The sequence below is a fragment of the Stegostoma tigrinum genome, chromosome 50, assembly GCF_030684315.1.
Source record: "Stegostoma tigrinum isolate sSteTig4 chromosome 50, sSteTig4.hap1, whole genome shotgun sequence".
Classification (NCBI taxonomy): Eukaryota; Metazoa; Chordata; class Chondrichthyes; order Orectolobiformes; family Stegostomatidae; genus Stegostoma; species Stegostoma tigrinum.
Genome location: NC_081403.1, coordinates 1,287,533 through 1,310,024, shown reverse-complemented (window position 1 = coordinate 1,310,024; position 22,492 = coordinate 1,287,533). Strand labels below are relative to the sequence as shown.

At 55.4% G+C, this 22,492-nt stretch overlaps 1 pseudogene; it reads right to left on the bottom strand.

Moving 5' to 3' along the window:
• LOC132207502 (sulfotransferase 1C2-like) lies at window positions 1-20,671 on the bottom strand (annotated as a pseudogene).
• Between the last annotated feature and the right edge of the window lie 1,821 nt (window positions 20,672-22,492).

Sequence of the window (22,492 nt, the reverse complement as noted above, 5' to 3'; positions counted from 1 at the left end):
TTTGCAATGAACTGCGGGACTAGCCCCTTGACAATCTTTAATCATTGTCTCGAATTTATGCTCAATGTAACATTTGGCTTCATCATCTCACATGGAAACTGCATTGGGCTGGCGCCATGTCAGCATTTGTGAGAAATTAGACTCGATCATTCGGGCACTGAGGAGGATTGTGAATCGTCAGGGAGTGGAGAGACACGAGGCCACGCAATACCGTCCCTCCCTGGCCCCTCGAGAGTTTGCAGGGCTCCCTGAAACCATGAAGTGAATTTGATTTTAGGGACGATGGGGCCCTGCAGTGACTGCAGAGGTTTCGAGAAGGGGCTGGAACTAGGAGGTGTTGGTTCTTGCTGTGCCGGGTATCGCAGGTTCACTGGGACCCTCGCAGCTCGGTGCGGAAACGCAGGTCAGTATCACCCATTTTCCTCCGGTAATCCTCCTCAAACACCTCGTCCTGGGCCACGGTGAAGTGGTTCTTCCAGTCGCCTACTGTCCCTGAGGAGAGATAGTCAGCAATGCCATCAGGCACCATCTCCCCCTCCACCCCCTGCCACCCCCACTCTCCCCCCTCCAGGCCTCTCCCCCTGCCACCCCCACTCTCCCCCCTCCAGGCCTCTCCCCCTGCCACCCCCACTCTCCCCCCTCCAGGCATCTCCCCCTGCCACCCCCACTCTCCCCCCTCCAGGCCTCTCCCCCTGCCACCCCCACTCTCCCCCCTCCAGGCCTCTCCCCCTGCCACTCCCACTCTCCCCCCTCCAGGCCTCTCCCCCTGCCACTCTCACTCTCCCCCTGCCACTCTCACTCTCCCCCCTCCAGGCATCTCCCCCTGCCACCCCCACTCTCCCCCCTCCAGGCATCTCCCCCTGCCACCCCCACTCTCCCCCCTCCAGGCCTCTCCCCCTGCCACCCCCACTCTCCCCCCTCCAGGCCTCTCCCCCTGCCACTCCCACTCTCCCCCCTCCAGGCCTCTCCCCCTGCCACCCCCACTCTCCCCCCTCCAGGCATCTCCCCCTGCCACCCCCACTCTCCCCCCTCCAGGCCTCTCCCCCTGCCACCCCCACTCTCCCCCCTCCAGGCCTCTCCCCCTGCCACCCCCACTCTCCCCCCTCCAGGCCTCTCCCCCTGCCACCCCCACTCTCCCCCCTCCAGGCCTCTCCCCCTGCCACCCCCACTCTCCCCCCTCCAGGCCTCTCCCCCTGCCACTCTCACTCTCCCCCTGCCACTCTCACTGTCCCCCCTCCAGGCCTCTTCTCCCCCGATTAGGCCTCTTGCCCTCCCCCCACCCCAGGCATTCCCCCCCACTCTCCCCCCTCCAGACCTCTTCTGCCCTCTCTCAACCTCTCCACCTCCCCCAGGCCTCTTCCCCCCTCCAAGCTTCTCTTCCCCCACTCCAGGCCTCTGTCCCCCACTCCAGGCCTCTCTCCCCGACTCCAGGCCTCTCTCCACCCTCATTCCCACTCTTCCCGCTTCCCTCCCGGCAGTGAAGCTCCTTCAGGAAAGCTGGGCCCAGGACAAATTTCCCCACTGCACCCCCCAACGCACCACCAGGCCTGCACATCAGAGGCCTGGGGCCAGAAAGGGGCCCAGGCTCCGTCTCGGGCCTAGTGTTGATCCTCAGTGCAGAGTGCTGCTGGAACCTTACTCTATCGGGGTAGGGAGAGGGCCCTCACCCCCAGGGTGCAGTGATCCCCACAATGATACAAGGCAAACGCGAGGGGAGGGGGCATGCAGACCTTTGCGCATGAAGAGGGAGATGGAGCGGTCGAAGTAGCGATCCGAGATAGTCGAGTAGTTTCGTCATGGGGTTTTCCTTCATCGATTCGAACGATGTCTGCTGTACTATCCCATCAAGAACCGCGTCAGGTAACTCCTTCCCCAGGAACTTCATTATCTTCACTATCTCCCTCCTGGGGTCCTGTCCCAACAGCAAACACCAGGAGAAAGCAGAGACTTAAACTCATTAATATCCCACTGACACCACAATCCTCACTCCCTGTACCAACCCAGTCTATTCCCACTCTGCCCCCTCACACCCCGCACCCTCTAATATCCCACCCAGTCTAATCCCACTCTGCCCCCTCACACCCCGCACCCTCTAATATCCCACCCAGTCTAATCCCACTCTGCCCCCTCACACCCCGCACCCTCTAATATCCCACCCAGTCTAATCCCACTCTGCCCCCTCACAACCCGCACCCTCTAATATCCCACCCAGTCTAATCCCACTCTGCCCCCTCACACCCCGCACCCTCTAATATCCCACCCAGTCTAATCCCACTCTGCCCCCTCACACCCCGCACCCTCTAATATCCCACCCAGTCTATTCCCACTCTGCCCCCTCACACCCCGCCCCCTCTAATATCCCACCCAGTCTAATCCCACTCTGCCCCCTCACACCCCGCACCCTCTAATATCCCACCCAGTCTAATCCCACTCTGCCCCCTCACACCCCGCACCCTCTAATATCCCACCCAGTCTAATCCCACTCTGCCCCCTCACACCCCGCACCCTCTAATATCCCACCCAGTCTATTCCCACTCTGCCCCCTCACACCCCGCACCCTCTAATATCCCACCCAGTCTATTCCCACTCTGCCCCCTCACACCCCACACCCACTAATATCCCACCCAGTCTAATCCCACTCTGCCCCCTCACACCCCGCACCCTCTAATATCCCACCCAGTCTAATCCCACTCTGCCCCCTCACACCCCACACCCACTAATATCCCACCCAGTCTAATCCCACTCTTCCCCCTCACTCCCCGCACCCTCTAATATCCCACCCAGTCTATTCCCACTCTGCCCCCTCACACCCCGCACCCTCTAATATCCCACCCAGTCTATTCCCACTCTACCCCCTCACACCCCGCACCCTCTAATATCCCACCCAGTCTCATCCGACTCTGCCCCCCCACCCCGCACCCTCTGATATCCCACCCAGTCTATTCCCACTCTTCCCCCTCTCACACCCCGCACCCTCTAATATCCCACCCAGTCTATTCCCACTCTACCCCCTCCCACCCCGCACCCTCTGATATCCCACCCAGTCTATTCCCACTCTTCCCCCTCTCACACCCCACACCCTCTAATATCCCACCCAGTCTAATCCCCCTCACGCCCCTCACTCCCTGCACCCACCCAGTCTTTTCCCACTCTTCCCCCTCACACCCCACACCCTCTAATATCCCACCCAGTCTAATCCCACTCTTCCCCCTCACACCCCGCACCCTCTAATATCCCACCCAGTCTAATCCCACTCTGCCCCCTCACACCCCGCACCCTCTAATATCCCACCCAGTCTCATCCGACTCTGCCCCCCACCCCGCACCCTCTGATATCCCACCCAGTCTATTCCCACTCTTCCCCCTCTCACACCCCGCACCCTCTAATATCCCACCCAGTCTATTCCCACTCTACCCCCTCCCACCCCGCACCCTCTGATATCCCACCCAGTCTATTCCCACTCTTCCCCCTCTCACACCCCACACCCTCTAATATCCCACCCAGTCTAATCCCCCTCACGCCCCTCACTCCCTGCACCCACCCAGTCTTTTCCCACTCTTCCCCCTCACACCCCACACCCTCTAATATCCCACCCAGTCTAATCCCACTCTTCCCCCTCACACCCCGCACCCTCTAATATCCCACCCAGTCTAATCCCACTCTGCCCCCTCACACCCCCGCACCCTCTAATATCCCACCCAGTCTATTCCCAATCTGCCCGACCCTCACACCCCGCACCCTCTAATATCCCACCCAGTCTAATCCCACTCTACCCCCTCCCACCCCACACCCTCTAATATCCCACCCAGTCTAATCCCCCTCATGCCCCTCACTCCCTGCACCCACCCAGTCTTTTCCCACTCTTCCCCCTCACACCCCGCACCCTCTAATATCCCACCCAGTCTAATTCCACTCTGCCCCCTCACTCCCCACTCCCTCTAATATCCCACCCAGTCTAACCCCTCACTCTCCCATTTCTCTGTGTCCACCACGTGGACTGGAACTCCCTGCATTGAGATGGCCCATGTGTGACAGCATTGCTTATGGAACCTCTTGGATGTCTTCGTAGAAAATGTAGAGAATGGGGTGTTCATCCTTGACCTGCCACCAGCCTTTCACATGGTCATGCCAAAGGCCATAGGCCACTGCAAGACATGAGGGTAGGAATGTCAGAACATGAGGAATTCGGGCAGGAGTGGGCCATTTACCCATCGACCCTACTCCATCATTCAATAAGATGGTGGCTGATCTCTTTCTGCACTCGGCTCCAATTACCCACCCTGTCACTGTAACCCTTCGCTTCTTGATGGTTCAAAAGGCTGTCTTCAATGGGCAGTGTTACAGGGGGCACGGGGAGAGCGGGGAGGGGAGAATGCGAAGGGGGAAGGGAGGAGGGGAGACGGATGCAGGGGAGAATGCGAAGGGGGCGGGGAGAGGAAAGACAGAGGTGGAGAGAGACTGATGGTGAGACAGACAGGGCGAGAGTGAGGGACGGGGAAGAGATCGAAAGACAGAGGGAGGGATGGAGAGAGAGATGGAGAGAGTGAGGGAGGGTGATAGATACAGAGATGGAGGGGTAGTGTGTGGGGGCAGGGAGAGAGGGAGGGGGTAGAGAGAGAGAAAGAAAAATGGGGACAGATACAAACAAAGAGGGTACAGAGAGACAGAGGGGAGAGTAACACACGCCCTGTCACACTCACACACACTCTAAGACACACACATATGCTCTCTCTCACACACTCTCAAACACAAACACAAACATTACTGAGTGGGTTCTTCCCGTTCAATCTCTCTGAACCTGAATTCACTCTCTGTACTTACCATTTCCCTGGAGAAACCTCTGGAAATATTCCTCCCAACTGCCTGGTTCCGGTTGGATCTTGGTCATTCGTTCAAAGTGGAAGTAAGAGACGAGATTGTCCTTGGCATTTCGGGCGCAGTAGATTATCTGAGGAGATAGGGTTGGGGGGATGTTGGTGGAGAGGGTATAGGGTGTCAGGTTGTGTGTCCCTGCTACAAAACCCACCGTCCAACTGGCATTGACTCCAGACTGAACCAGAGCTGCACCGTATCAATCCTGCAGCTACAGGAGTGGGTCAGAGGCTGGGAATCCTGCAGCGAGTAACTCCCGTCCTGACTGCCCCCCCCACCGCTAAAGCCTGTCCCACTATTGACACGGGCAGGAGCGGGAGGAAACACTCCCCACTTGCCCTGAACAGCTGCGACAGCACTTGGGAAGCTCTTCACTGTCCAGGGGCAAAACAGCACCACCCCCTCCCACCAGACACCAACCCCTCCAACACTCCCTCCCTCCCAACACAACCGCAGCAGTGTGTACTGTCTACAAAACCCACTGCACACACACTCGCATGCACTTGTGCACACACACACACACACACTCCTACTCACACACACTAACGGACACACTCCCACACATTTGCACACACACACACTCTCACACACACAACCTGACACACACACTCTCACTCTCACACACATGCATACACGCACAATCCCACTCACACACACACTCCCACACAGACACACATTCTCACCCACACGCACAGATGCACACACATTCCCACACACACACATTCCCACACACACACAGACATAGAGCAATACAGGCCCTGCACCGAACTTTTACCCTAATCCTAAGGTCTATCTAACCTCCACCCCTACCTTATCCTACCATCCTTATGCCTATCTAGTAGCCGCTTCGGTGCCCCTAATGAGGCCGACTCCACTCCCCTCTCCAGCAATGCATTCCACGCCCCAACCACTCTCTGAGTAAAGAACCTACCTCAGATGTCTCTCCTGTATCTACCTCCACTCACTTTAAAACCACACCCCCTAATAATAGCTACCCCCACCCTAGGGAAAAGTCTCTGGCTGTTCACTCTATGTATACCTATGATCACTTTGCACACCTCTATCAAGTCACCTCTCATCCTTCGTCGTTCTAAAGAGAAAAGCCCTAGCTCTCTCAACCTTTCCTGGTAAGACCCTCCCTCCGTTCCAGGGAACATCCCGGTAAATCTCCTCTGCACCTTTTCCAACGCTTCCGCATCTTTCCAGTAATGAGGCGAGCAGAACTGGACACAATACTCCAGATGTGGCCGAACCAGGCTTTTGTATAGCTGGAGCATAACTTCACGGCTCTTGAACTCAATCCCTCTATTAATGAAATCTAACACACTGTACGCCTTCTTATCAACTCTATCCACCTGGGTGGCAGCTTTCAGGGAACTGTGGACATGAACCCCAAGATCCCCTGCTCCTCCACATTGCCAAGAAACTTTCCGTTAACCCTGTATTCTGCTTTCAAGTTTGTCCTTCTGAAATGAATCACCTCACACTTTTCAGGGTTAAACTCCATCTCCCACTTCTCAGACCAGCTCTGCATCCTATCAATGTCCCTTTGTAACCTAGAACGGCCCTCCGCCCTATCCACAACGCGACCCACCTTCGTATCGCCCGCGAACTTCCTAATCCACCCGTCCGCTCCTTCATCCAAATCATTTACAAAAATCACAAATAGAAGAGGACCCAGAACAGATCCTTGTGTTACACCACTCGTAACTGAGCACCGTGTTGAATGTTTTCAGTCCACTTCCACCCTTTGTTTTCTGTGGGTCAGCCAATTCTGAACCCAATCTGCCACATTTCCCCCCATCCCATGCCTCCTTACCTTCTGCATGAGCCTACCATGGGGAATCTTATCAAACGCCTCACTTAAATCCATGTACACCACATCCATTGCTCTGCCTTCCTCCGCATGATCGTGAATCCTGTCTGACAGAGCCCTTTCCAAGAGTTTGCCCAACACTGATGTGAAACTAACTGGCCTGTAATTTCCAGGGTTATCCCTATCCCCTTTTTTGAACAAGGGAATGACGTTTGCCTCTCTCTAATCTTCCGACACTGTACCCACTGACAGTGAGGGTGAAAAGATCATCGCCAAAGGCCCTCAATCTCTTCCCTCGCTTCCCATTTGAATCCTTGGATAAATCCCATCAGGCCTGGGGGACTTATCTATCTTCAAGTTGCTCAAAATTCCTAGTACATCCTCCTCACTAACATCGACCTCCTCTAGCTGACCAGCCTGTTTCACACTGTCCTCCCCTACAACTAGGTCCCTCTCGGCTGTGAATACCAAAGAAAAGTATTCATTCAGGACCTCTGCTATCTCTTTAGGCTCTGTGCACAAATTCCCTTTTACAATCCTTGATCGGCCCCACCCTTTCTCTGGTCATTCTCTTATTCCTCACGTATGTGTAAAAAGCCTCGGAGTTTTCCTTGATCCTGTCTGCAGAGTTTCCTCATGACCCCTTATAGCTGTCCTAAGCCCTTTCTTCAGCTCCTTCCTGGATAACTTGTATCCCTCTGGAGTCTTTTCCAATCCTTGTTTCCTAAACCTTACATAAGCCTCCTTCTTCCTTTTAACTAGTTGTTCCAATTCTCTCTTGGAACCAAAGCTCCCTGACTCGACCACATCTTCCCTGCCTGCTGGAGACAAACATATCGAGCACACGCAGTATGCATTCCTTAAACAATCTCCACATTTCTATCGTGCTCTTCCCTGCCAGCATCGGTTCCCAGTTTACCTCACCCAGTTCTTGCCTAACAGAATTGTAATTACCCTTCCCCCAGTTATAAACCTTACCCTGCAGTATGTACCGATAGTTTTCCATGACTATTGTAAAAGTAACAGAGTTATGATCGCTACCGCCAAAATGAGGAACTCACATACGCATATGTGCACACACAGACACACACAAGACACACACACAGAGATACACACAGACACACACAAGACACACACACAGAGATACACACAGACACACACAAGATGCACACAGACACACACAAGACACACACACACAGATACACACAGACACACACAAGACACACACACAGATGCACACAGACACACACAAAAATGCACACACATGCACACAGACACACACAAGACACACACACAGATGCACACAGACACACAAAAATGCACACATAGATGCATACGTGCACACAGACACACAGATGCATATGTGTACACACCCACAGATGCATACGTGTACACACACAGATGGAAACATTCACACAGACACATACGTGTACACACACACATGCAAACGTGCACACAGACACATGCATGCACACACACAGATGGAAACATTCACACAGACACATACGTGTAAACACACAGATGCAAACGTGCACACAGACACATACGTGTACACACACAGATGCAAACGTGCACACAGACACATACGTGTAAACACACACATGCAAACGTGCACACTGACACACAGACCCCCAGCCTGACTGTGTACCTTGCAGTTCTGCTCGAGGAAGGATTTGGGAACCAGCTGGAAGGGAAGATGTGTTTTTATCACCTTCGGGGAGGTCATCTCAGCCAGGCTGTCTATCCCTGAGGGAGGGGGGGGGTAATACAGCGGAATGCAGGTCGGGGGTGGGGGTGGATGGGCAGGTAGGAAGGGGACGGGGTGAATACAGAGGAACACACAATGTTAGGGTCTGACCCCCCCCCCGGGGTGGTTCGCAGCCCTATTCCCCCGCCCTCCTCCTTTTACCCACCCCATGACCTCACCCTCTCAACCTCCCCCTCATCCTCCCCTTCCCTTTCCCCTCACATTCTTCTCCACTCACCTTTCCCCTCAGCCTCCCCTCATCCTGCCCCTCCCTCTCCACTCACAGACCCCTTCACCCTCCCCCTCCCTCTCCCCTCAACATCCCTCTCCCCTCTTCCCTCACATTACCCCCTCCCTCTCCTATCACATTCCCCCTCCACTCACAATCCCTCCCCTTACATTCCCCTCCTCACGTTGCCCCTCGCCGAACTTTCACATTCCTCCTTCTCCTTTCCCCTAACTCACCTCTCACATTACCCCCCTCCCTCTCACATTACCCCCCTCCCTCACACATTCCCCTCCCTCTCAGATTACCCCCCTCCCTCTCACATTACCCCCCTCCCTCTCACATCACCCCTCCCTCTCACATTACCCCCCTCCCTCTCACATTACCCCTCCCTCTCACATTACCCCCCTCCCTCACACATTCCGCTCCCTCTCACATTACCCCCCACCCTCACACATTCCCCTCCCTCTCAGATTACCCCCCTTCCTCTCACATTCCCCCTCCCTCTCACATTACCCCCCTCCCTCTCACATCACACCTCCCTCTCACATTACCCCCCTCCCTCTCACATCACACCTCCCTCTCACATTACCCCCCTCCCTCACACATTTCCCTCCCTCTCACATTCCCCTCCCTCACACATTCCCCTCCCTCTCAGATTACCCCCCTCCCTCTCACATTCCCCCTCCCTCTCACATTACCCCCCTCCCTCTCACATCACACCTCCCTCTCACATTACCCCCCTCCCTCTCACATCACACCTCCCTCTCACATTACCCCCCTCCCTCACACATTCCCCTCCCTCTCACATTCCCCTCCCTCACACATTCCCCTCCCTCTCAGATTACCCCCCTCCCTCTCACATTCCCCCTCCCTCTCACATTCCCCCTCCCTCTCACATTACCCCCCTCCCTCTCACATCACCCCTCCCTCTCACATTACCCCCCTCCCTCTCACATTACCCCCCTCCCTCTCACATCACCCCTCCCTCTCACATCACCCCTCCCTCTCACATCACCCCTCCCTCTCACACCACCCCTCCCTCACACATTACCCCCTCCCTCACACATTGCCCCCCTCCCTCATACATTTCCCCTCCCTCACACATTCCCCCCTCACACATTCCCCCCTCCCTCACACATTTCCCTTTCCTCACATTCCCCCCTTCCCTCACACATTCCCTCTCCCTCACACATTCCCTCTCCCTCTCACATCACCCCTCCCTCTCACATTACCCCTCCCACACACATTCCCTCTCCCTCTCACATCACCCCTCCCTCACACATCACCCCTCCCTCTCACATTGCCCCTCCCTCACACATCGCCCCTCCCTCACACATCACCCCTCCCTCTCACATTCCCCCTCCCTCTCACATTCCCCCTCCCTCACATTACCCCCTCCCTCACACATTAACCCTCCCTCTCACATTACCCCTCCCTCACACATTCCCCCTCCCTCGCACATTCCCCCTCCCTCGCACATTCCCCCCTCCCTCTCATATTACCCCACCCTCACACATTACCCCCTCCCTTTCACATCACCCCTCCCTTTCACATCACCCCTCCCTTTCACATCACCCCTCCCTTTCACATCACCCCTCCGTCTCACATCACCCCTCCCTCACACCACCCCTCCCTCACATTCCCCCTCCCTCACACATTACCCCTCCCTCACACATTACCCTCTCCCTCACACATTACCCTCTCCCTCACACATTCCCCCTCCCTCACACATTCCCTCTCCCTCACACATTCCCTCTCCCTCACACATTCCCTCTCCCTCTCACATTACCCCTCCCTCTCACATTCCCTCTCCCTCAAACATTCCCCCTCCCTCACACACTCCCTCTCACATTACCCCCCCCCACACATTCCCCCTCCCTCTCACATTACCCCTCCCTCACACATTGCCTGTCCCTCTCACACCACCCCTCCCTCACACATTACCCCCTCCCTCACACATTGCCCCCCTCCCTCACACATTCCCCCCTCACACATTCCCCCCTCCCTCACACATTTCCCTTTCCTCACATCCCCCCCTCCCTCACATATTCCCCCTTCCCTCACACATCCCCCTCACCCTCACATTCCCCCCTCCCTCACACATTCACCCCTCCCTCTCACATTCCCCCTCCCTCTCACATTCCCCCCTCCCTCACACATTCCCCCTCCCTCTCACATTCCCCCTCCCTCACACATCACCCCTCCCTCACACATCACCCCTCCCTCTCACATTCCCCCCTCCCCCATACATTCCCCCCTCCCTCACACATTCCCCCTTCCATCACACATTCCCCCCTCCCTCACACATTCCCCCTTCCATCACACATTCCCCCCTCCCTCTCACATTCCCTCTCCCTCTCACATCACCCCTCCCTCACACATCACCCCTCCCTCACACATCACCCCTCCCTCACACATCGCCCCTCCCTCACACATCACCCCTCCCTCTCACATTACCCCTCCCTCACACATTACCCCTCCCTCTCACATCACCCCTCCCTCTCACATTAACCCTCCCTCACACATCACCCCTCCCTCACACATCACCCCTCCCTCTCACATTCCCCCTCCCTCTCACATTCCCCCTCCCTCTCATATTACCCCCTCCCTCACACATTACCCCCTCCGTTTCACATCACCCCTCCCTTTCACATCACGCCTCCCTCTCACATCAGCCCCCCCCTCACATTACACCCCCTCACATTACCCCTCCCTCACACATTACCCCTCCCTCACACATTCCCCCTCCCTCTCACATTCCCCCTCCTCTCACATTACCCCTCCCTCACACATTACCCCCTCCCTCACACATTACCCCTCCTTCACACATTACCCCCTCCCTCTCACATTCCCCCTCCCTCTCACATTCCCCCTCCCTCAAACATTCCCCCTCCCTCACACATTCCCCCTCCCTCACACATTCCCTCCCCCTCCCTCATTACCCCTCCCTCTCACATTTACCCCTCCCTCACCCATTCCCCGTCCCTCACACATTCCCTCTCACATTATTCCTCCCTCACACATTCCCCCTCCCTCACACATTCCCTCCCCCTCCCTCATTACCCCTTCCTCTCACATTTACCCCCTCCCTCACCCATTCCCCCTCCTTCTCAGATTAATCCTCCCTCTCACATTCCCCCTCCCTCTCACATTCCCCCTCCCTCTCACATTCCCCCTCCCTCTCACATTCCCCCTCCCTCACACATTCCCTCTCCCTCACACATTCCCTCTCCCTCACACATTCCCTCTCCCTCACACATTACCCCTCCCTCTCACATTCCCTCTCCCTCACACATTACCCCTCGCTCTCACATTACCCCTCGCTCTCACATTACCCCTCCCTCTCACGTTCCCTGTCCCTCAAACATTCCCCCTCCCTCACACATTCCCTCTCACATTACCCCCCCCACACATTCCCCCTCCCTCACACATTCCCCCTCCCTCTCACACCCACCCCTTCCTCACACATTACCCCCTCCTCACACATTACCCCCTCCCTCACACATTGCCCCCTCCCTCATACATTTCCCCCTCCCTCACACATTCCCCCCTCACACATTTCCCCCCTCCCTCACACATTTCCCTTTCCTCACATTCCCCCTCCCTTACACATTCCACCCTTCCTAACACATTCCCTCACACATCCCCCTCCCTCACACATTCCCCCTTCCCTCACACATTCCCCCTTTCCTCACACATTCACCCCTCCCTCTCACATTCCCCCCTCCCGCACACATTCCCCCTCCCTCTCACATTACCCCTCCCTCTCACATTACCCCTCCCTCACACATTACCCCTCCCTCCCACATCACCCCTCCCTCACACATCACCCCTCCCTCTCACATTACCCCTCCCTGTCACATTCCCCCTCCCTCCCACATTACCCCTCCCTCACACATCACCCCTCCCTCTCACATCACCCCTCCCTCTCACATCACCCCTCCCTCTCACATCACCCCTCCCTCACACATTACCCCTCCCTCTCACATTACCCCTCCCTCACACATTACCCCTCCCTCACATTTCACCCCTCCCTCTCACATTACCCCTCCCTCACACATCACCCCTCCCTCACACATCACCCCTCCCTCACACATCACCCCTCCCTCTCACATTCCCCTTCCCTCACACATTCCCCTTCCCTCACACATTCCCTCCCCCTCCCTCTTTACCCCTCCCTCTCATATTACCCCCTCCCTCTCACATTCCCCCCTCCCTCTCACATTCCCCCTCCCTCACCCATTCCCCCTCCCTCACCCATTCCCCCTCCCTCACACATTACCCCTCCCTCTCACATTATCCCTCCCTCTCACATTCCCCCTCCTTCTCACATTCCCTCTCCCTCACACATTACCCCTCCCTCTCACATTATCCCTCCCTCTCACATTCCCCCTCCTTCTCACATTCCCTCTCCCTCACACATTACCCCTCCCTCTCACATTATCCCTCCCTCTCACATTCCCCCTCCTTCTCACATTCCCTCTCCCTCACACATTACCCCTCCCTCTCACATTATCCCTCCCTCTCACATTCCCCCTCCTTCACACATTACCCCTCCCTCTCACATTACCCCTCCCTCTCACATTATCCCTCCCTCTCACATTCCCCCTCCTTCACACATTACCCCTCCCTCACACATTCCCCCTCCCTCTCACATTCCCCCTCCTTCACACATTACCCCTCCCTCACACATTACCCCTCCCTCTCACATTATCCCTCCCTCACACATTACCCCTCCCTCTCACATTACCCCTCCCTCTCACATTACCCCTCCCTCTCACATTCCCTCTCCCTCAAACATTCCCCCTCCCTCACACATTCCCTCTCACATTACCCCCCCCCACACATTCCCCCTCCCTCTCACATTACCCCTCCGTCACACATTACCCTTCCGTCACACATTACCCTTCCGTCACACATTACCCCTCCCTCACACATTACCCCTCCCTCACACATTACCCCTCCCTCTCACATTCCCTCTCCCTCTCACATTCCCTCTCCCTCACACATTACCCCTCCCTCTCACATTCCCCCTCCCTCTCACATTCCCTGTCCCTCTCACATTCCCCCTCCCTCTCACATTCCCTCTCACATTACCCCCCCCACACATTCCCCCTCACTCTCACATTCCCCCTCCCTCTCACATTAACCCCTCTCTCACACATTACCCCTCCCTCACATATTACCCCCCTCCCTCACACATTACCCCCTCCCTCACACATTACCCCCTCCCTCTCACATTCCCCCTCCCTCTCACATTCCCCCTCCCTCACACATTACCTCTCCCATTACCCTCCCTCATTACCCCTCCATCTCACATTTACCCCCTCACATTTACCCCTCCCTCACACATTCCCCCTTCCCTCACACATTCCCCCCTCCCTCACACATTTCCCCTCCTTCACACATTCCCCCTCCCTCACTCATTCCGTCTCCCTCACACATTCCCTCTCCCTCTCACATTACCCCTCCCTCTCACATTCCCTCTCCCTCACACATTCCCTCTCCGTCTCACATTACCTCCTCCCTCACACATTACCCCCTCCCTCACATGTTCCCCCTCCCTCACACTTTCCCCCTCCCTCACACATTCCTTCTCCCTCACACATTCCTTCTCCCTCTCACATTACCTCCTCCCTCTCACATTACCCCTCCCTCTCACATTACCCCTCCCTCACACATTCCCTCTCACAATACCCCTCCCTCTCACATTACCCCCCTCACATTACCCCCCTCACAGTATCCCCTACCCTCACACATTGCCCCCCTCCCTCAGACATTTCCCCCCTCCCTCACACATTCTCCCCTCCCTCACACATCACCCCTCCCTCACATATCCCCCCCTTTCCAATTCCCCCTCCCTCACACATTTCCTCTTCCTCACATTCCTCCTCCCTTACATATTCCACCCTCCCTAACACATTCCCCCTCCCTCACACATCCCCCTCACCCTCACATTCCCCCCTCCCTCACACATTCCCCCCTCCCTCACACATTCCCCCTCCCTCTCACATTCCCTCTCCCTTTCCCATTTCCCCCTCCCTCACCAATTACCCCCCTCCCTCCCTCACATTACCCCCTCCCTCCCTCACATTACCCCCCTCCCTCCCTCACATTCCCCCCCTCCCTCCCTCACATTCCCCCTCCCTCTCACCTCCCCCTCCCTCTCACATTACCCCTCCCTCAAACATTCCCCCCTCCTTCTCACCTCCCCCCTCCCTCTCACATTCCCCATCCCTCACACCTCCCCGCTCTTCCTTACCTTCCCTCTTCCCCTCAGCCTCCCCCTCACCTATCCCTCACATTTCCACTCCCTCATTCACATTTTCACGGTCCCCTTTCCCCTTAGCACCCCCCATCCCATTGCCCCTCTCCCCACCATCCCATCGCTGGTCCACCCCTCTTCCCACTGCCTCCCCCTGTCAGCCCCTTCCCCCATCCCATCGCTCCCACCCGTCCATTCCATCGCCCTTCTTCCCACGTCCCATCGCCATCCCACCCCCATCCCATCGCCTTCTCTCTCCCCGTCCCATTGCCCCCACACTTCCCCTGTCCTTTTGCCCCGCACCCACCCCATCCCATTGCCCCCTCCCCTGCCCATTCGCCCCCTTCCCCCCCATACCATCACCGCCCCACCCCCGTTCCATTGCCCCTCCCCCTGTCCCATTGCCCTCCCCGTCCCATCACCCCCACCCCCATCCCATTGTGCCCTCCCCGTCCCATCACCCCCACCCCATCCCATCACCCCTTCCCTACTGTCCCATCACCCCTTCCTCCCATCCCATCACTGCCTGACTCCCTGTCCCATCGTCCTTCACCCGTCCCATCGCCCCCTTCCCTGTCCATTCGCCCCTTCCCCCCCATACCATCACCATCCCATCACCCCTCCCCCATACAATCACCGCCTCACCCCTTGTCCCATTGCCATTCCGACTGAACCATCACCCCCATCCCATCGCCCCCTCCCTGTCCCATCGCTCACACCCCATCCCATCGTCGCCACACCCCCCCTTTCTCATTGCCGCCCCAACCCTCCTTGCCATTGCCCCTCTCCATCATCCCTCTACTCCCTGCCCCCCGCTGTCGGTGCACACCCCTCCCATTGCTCCACTCACCCCTGCCCTGTCAGCCTTCTACCCACTTTCCAGTTGCCCCCCCAACCCCCATGTCCCGCCATCTCCCCCATCCTCTCTGTTCCTTCGCCCTCTGATTCCCCCATTCCATCACCCCCTACCCCGTCCCATCACCCTCATCCCATTCCATTGCCCCCCCCCCCCCCCGTCCATCACCACTCCCTTCTGTCCCATCATCCACTTGCCCCACCAACTCCATCCCGTCACCCCCCCCCTCCCAGGGTCAGACTCTCACCAGAGGGCAAGAGGCCCCTGAAGCTGAACTCGAGGAAAGGAATCCTTAAGTGGATTGGAGCCCGGCCGCATTTCGCACGGCCCCCGTCGTGGAGGATGGCGTCCACAATCTCCTGGACCCAGGTGGTACCTGACCGAAGCGGTGGGGGGTGGGGGGGTAGCGGTGAGAATGCAGAGAGATGGATCTGATTAAACACAGGGAACAGAGAAGATTGGGGGGGGGAGTCAGTGTAGGGTTGGGGGATTAGGAAAGGCCTGAGGTGGAGGGGCTGAATGGTGTACTGTACCTGTGCAGGGGGTGTGGGAGGGTGATGGATGGGTTCCTCCTGTGTAACAGCATCAGGGTGTGGGACCTAAGGTCAGGGCTGTATGATTGGGGGTGGGGGAGGTGGGAGATGGGGTGGGGTGCATGTGGGAAGGTGGGTGACGGGCTATGGCGGGGAGGTAGGAGTGGGGCAAGGTGGGGACAGGGTGGGGGGAGGTGGGTAATGGGTGGATGTGTGTGTGTGCGCGAGATTGTGTGGAGTGGAGAGTATAGGTGGTGGTCTAGGGGTGTGTCAGTGGGAGGATGTGGGGTGGGTTTGTATGTAGGGGATGTGTGGTTGGGACTGTGTGTGCAGGAGTGGGTGTGTGTTTGTGTCGTGGGGTGTGTGTCGGAGTGGGTGTGTGTGTGTGTTTGTGTCGGGTGTGTGTCGGAGTGGGTGTGTGTGTGTGTTTGTGTCGTGGGGTGTGTGTCGGAGTGGGTGGGTGCGTGTGTTTGTGTCGGGTGTGTGTCGGAGTGGGTGGGTGTGTGTGTTTGTGTCGGGTGTGTGTCGGAGTGGGTGGGTGTGTGTGTTTGTGTCGTGGGGTGTGTGTCGGAGTGGGTGGGTGCGTGTGTGTGTATCGTGGGGTGTGTGTTGGAGTGGGTTGGAGTGGGTGGGTGTTTTGGGGGGGGAGTTGCGGGTGAAGAGCCCTCACCTGACTTGGGGTAGGTGACGACCAGGAGATCCCGTGGATCCGCTTGGTAACTCTCCACCGCTGCCCAGTTCTCGATGAAGGCTTCAGACATGGCGACACCGTGTAGGGAGACCAGTCTCGGTCTCTCAATCTGCTGCTCACCACCGCCTCCTGCTGGATCCTGCGCGCTGCTCATGGCTGTTTGACCAGGAGGCAGGCTCCGTCTGTTTGCAAACTCTCTCCCCCTCTCCGTGTCACCACTGACAGAAATAACAGGGACTCCTCTGTCCACACAATTTCATGGCAACATGGAGTCAAAGTTCATTGAAAGTGGACTTTAGAAAATTGGCTGTGTGTGTGTGTCTCTGTGTGTGTGTGTCTCTGTGTGTGTGTGTCTCTGTGTGTGGACGCGAGTCTGTGTGTGGACGCGAGTCTGTGTGTGTGAGAGACTGTATGTGTGAGATTGTGTGTATGTCTGACTGTGTGCGACTGTGTTTCTGTGTGTGTGACTGTGACTGTGAGATTGTGTCTGTCTGTGAGACTGTATGTATTTGTGTGTGCACGTGTGTCTGTGTGTGAGGCTGAATATGTCTGTCAGTATGTGTGTGTACCTGTCTGTGTGTATTTCTGTGTGAGACTGTGTGTGCTTCTGTGTCTGTGTGAGACACTGTGTGTGTGAGACTGTGTGTAGTTCTGTCTGTGTGAGACTGTGTTTCTGTGTGTGTGACTGTGTGTGAGTGTCTGTCTGTGAGACTGTATGTGTGTGTGTGTGCGTGCACGTGTGTATGTGTGAAGCTGAATATGTCTGTCAGTATGTGTTTGTACCTTTCTGTGTGTCTGTCTGTGTTTTTGTGAGACTTTGTGTTTCTGTGTCTGTCTGAGACACTGTGTGTGTGTGTGTGTGTGTGTGTGTGTGTGTGTGTGTGTGTGTGTGTGTGTGTGTGTGTGTGAGAGAGAGACTGTGTATGTGTACGGGTGTCTGTGTGTGTGTGAGAGAGAGAGACCGTGTGTGTGTCTGTCTCTCTGTGTGAGTGTGTGTGTGTGTAAGAGTGACCCTCTGGGGAGTGAGGGGGTCCCACTGCACGGGGGACAGTGCTCTGTGTGTGTCAGAGCGACTCCTCCCCTACTCTGCAAACACTCACTCAGATACACACTCAGTATACACACCTTCTCTGTCTCTCTCTCAATCCCCTGCACCCTCCCAGACATACCCTCTCACACACACGCACACCTTTATCTCTCACACACCCTTCTTTCTATCTCACACACTCCACCCCCCTCACACACACACTACCTCTCTCTCACACACACTCCCCCCCCCGTCACATACACTTACCCCTCTCTCACATACATTCCCCCCTCACGTACACTCCCCCTCTCTCTTACACGCACACACCCACTGTCTCTTACACACATTTCCCCCTCTCTCACTACCCTCCCTCTCTCTCACATACACTCCCCCCTCTCTTTCACACACTCCGCCTCTGTCACACACGCTCCTTCTCTTTCACATACACTCACTGTCTCTTGGTCACACACTCCCCCTCTCTCACACATACAGTCCCCCCCACCACAAACACTCAGTCTCTCTCACACACACTCCCCCCTCTCTCACACACACTCCCCCCTCTCTCACGCACACTCCCCCTCTCTCACACACACTCCCCCCTCTCTCACACACACTCCCCCCTCTCTCACACACACTCCCCCCTCTCTCACACACACTCCCCCCTCTCTCACACACACTCCCCCCTCTCTCACACACACTCCCCCCTCTCTCACACACACTCCCCCCTCTCTCACACACACTCCCCCCTCTCTCACACACACTCCATCCCTCTCACACACACTCCCCTTCTCTCACATACACTCCCCTGTTTCTCTCACATAGACTCCCCCTCTCTCTGACACGCACAACCCCTGTCTCTTACACACGCACACCGACTCTCTTACACACACACCCCCTCTCTCTCACTACCACCCCTCTCTCACGCATACACTCCCGCCTGCCACATACACTCCCTGTCCATCTCTCACACAGTCCCCTTCTCACACATACATTCCACCCTCTCTTTCACACACACTCCCCCTCTCTCACATACACTCCTCTCTCTCACACGCACTCCCCCCATATCTCACACACATTCCTCCTGTCTCACGCACAGTCTCTCTCACGCGCACACACTCACTCTTTCTCACACACACTCTTTCTAACACTCTCACAAACACACCCACTCACACATGCGCACACAATCTCTCACACAATCTCTCTTACACATGAACTCACACACACACTCCATCTCTCTCTCACACACGCGCGCTCTCTCACACACACTCCATCTCTCTCACTCACACATTCTCTCACTCACACGCTCTCTCTCACGCACGCTCGCTCTCTCACACACACACTCCGTCTCTCTCTCTCACACACTTTCTTACACTCTCACACACACCTGCACTCACACATATACACTCTCCATCTCACACAAACTCACTTTCTCTCACACACTCATTCTCACACTCTTCACACGCACACGTTCTCACTCTCACTGCCTCTCTCACACACACTCTATCTCTCTCTCTCTCTCACACACACTTTCTTGCACATACTTGCCCCGCTCTCTCACATACATTACCCCCCTCACGTACACACATTCTTTCTCACACATACTTTCTCACACTCTGTCATACAGGCACTCTCATGCGCACCCACTCTCACACACACTCATGCACTCTCACACATTCGCTCTCTCTCACACACACTCTCTGTCACACACACAGACATACAGTCTCTCCCTCTCACACACACACTCTCACACACTCTCTCACGCACACACTCTCACACACACTCCCTCTCTCTCACACACACTCATGCACTCACACGTTCGCACTCTCTGTCACACACACAGACATACACTCTCTCCCTCTCACACACACTCACTCCTCACACACTCTTTCTCACATTCTCTCCCACACAGCTACTCTCTCACATACGCACACTCTCTCTCTCTCTCACGCGCACACACGCGCACACACACACACACACACACACACAGACATTCTCTTTCACTTGCACACTGCCTCTCTCACATGTAGTCTCATACATGCACTCTGTCTCTCTCCCACACACATACACGCTCTCTCACATACACACTGTCCTCTCACAGACACACACACTCCCTCTCTCTCTCACACACACTCCCTCTCTCTCTCACACACACTCCCTCTCTCTCTCACACACTCCCTCTCTCTCTCACACACACTCCCTCTCTCTCTCTCACACACTCCTCTCTCTCACACACTCCTCTCTCTCACACACTCCCTCTCTCTCTCACACACCCTCTCTCTCACACACACTCCCTCTCTCTCACACACACTCACTCTTTCTCACACTCACTCTCACACACACACTCATACATACACATGCACTCATACAACCTCTATCTCACACATGCACTCACACTCATTCTCTCTCTCACACACATACTCCGTCTCTCTTTCTGTCTCTTACACAACACACACACACTCTTCCACTCCCCATTACTTACCAGTAGAAGAGAGCTCTCCTTTGCTTTCAGCTGTGTTTGAGGAAGTTGCCGAATTTTACCAGGACCTAGCCGCTGGAGAACGGGTTAAAGCTGTTGTGGAGATCACCAACTCTGGGTGTTGACCAATTGCCCTGTTTGCAGAAACTATCTGTGTAAACACGCCAACCATGACATTGCGGTTTCAGACCTCACCTACAACATATGCTGCTCCCAGATGTTGCCCCCCACCGCATCCCCTCTACACCTTGACCCAACGCTGCTTAACTACCCCTCATCAAACTGTCACAGGGTCAGTGCTGAGGGAGCGGGCATTGTAGGAGGGTCAGCGCTGAGGAAGTGGGTACTGTCGAAGGGTCAGCACTGAGGGAGCGGGCACTGTGGGAGGGTCAGCACTGAGGGAGCGGGCACTGTGGGAGGGTCAGCGCTGAGGGAGCGGGCACTGACAGAGGGTCAGTGCTGAGGGAGGTGAACATAGAACATTACAGCACAATACAGGCCCTTCGGCCCTCGATGTTGTGCTGACCTGTCATACCAATCTGAAGCCCATCTAACCGACACTATTCCATGTACGTCAATAAGCTTATCCAATGATGACTTAAATGTACGTAAAGTTGGCGAATCTATTACCGTTGTAGGCAAAGCGTTCCATTCCCTTACGACTCTCTGAGTAAAGAAACTACCTCTGACATCTGTCCTATATCTTTCACCTCTCAATTTAAAGCTATGCCACCTCGTGCTCGCCGTCACATCCTAGGAAAAAGGCTCTCCCTATCCACCCTATCTAACCCTCTGATTATTTTATATGTTTCAATTAAGTCACCTCTCAACCTTCTTCTCTCAAACGAAAACAGCCTCAAGTCCCACAGCCTTTCCTCGTAAGACCTTCCCTCCATACCAGGCAACATCCTAGTAAATCTCCTCTGCACCCTTTCCAAAGCTTCCACATCCTTCTTATAATGCGGTGACCCGAACTGTACGCAATACTCCAAGTGCGGCCGCACCAGAGTTTTGTACAGTTGCAGCATAACCTCTTGGTTCCGGAACTCGATCCCTCTATTAATAAAAGCTAAAACACTGTATGCCTTCTTAACAGCCCTGTCAACCTGGGTGGCAACTTTCAAGGATCTGTGTACATGGACACCGAGATCTCTCTGCTCATCTACACTACTAAGAATCTTACCATGAGCCCTGTACTTTGCCTTCCGGTTACTCCTACCAAAGTGCATCACCTCACACTTGTCTGCATTAAACTCCATTTGCCACTTCTCACCCCAGCTCTGCAGCTTATCTATGTCTCTCTGCAACCTACAGCATCCTTCGTCACTACCCACAACTCCACCGACCTTAGTGTCGTCTGCAAATTTACTAACCCATCCTTCTACACCCTCATCCAAGTCATTTATAAAAATGACAAACAGCAGCGGATCCAACACCGACCCTTGCGGTACACCACTAGTAACTGGTCTCCAGGATGAACATTTCCCATCAACTACCACCCTCTGTCTTCTTTCAGCGAGCCAATTTCCGAGCCAAACTGCTATATCTCCCACAATTCCATTCCTCCGCATTTTGTACAATAGTCTATTGTGGGGAACCTTATCGAACGCCTTGCTGAAATCCATATACACCACATCAACCGGTTTACTCTCATCTACCTGTCTGGTCACCTTCTCAAAGAACTCAATAAGGTTTTTGAAGCACGACTTTCTCTTCACAAAACCGTGCTAACTACCCCAATCAATTTATTCTTTTCTAGATGATTATAAATCCTATCCCTTATAACCTTTTCCAACACTTTACCAACAACTGAGGTAAGGCTCACTGGTCTATAATTCCCAGGGTTGTCTCTACTCCCCTTCTTGAACAGGGGAACCACATTTGTTATCCTCCAGTCGTCTGGCATTATTCCTGTAGACAATGACAAGTTGAAGATCAATGCCAAAGGCTCGGCAATCTCCTCCCTGGCTTCCCAGAGGA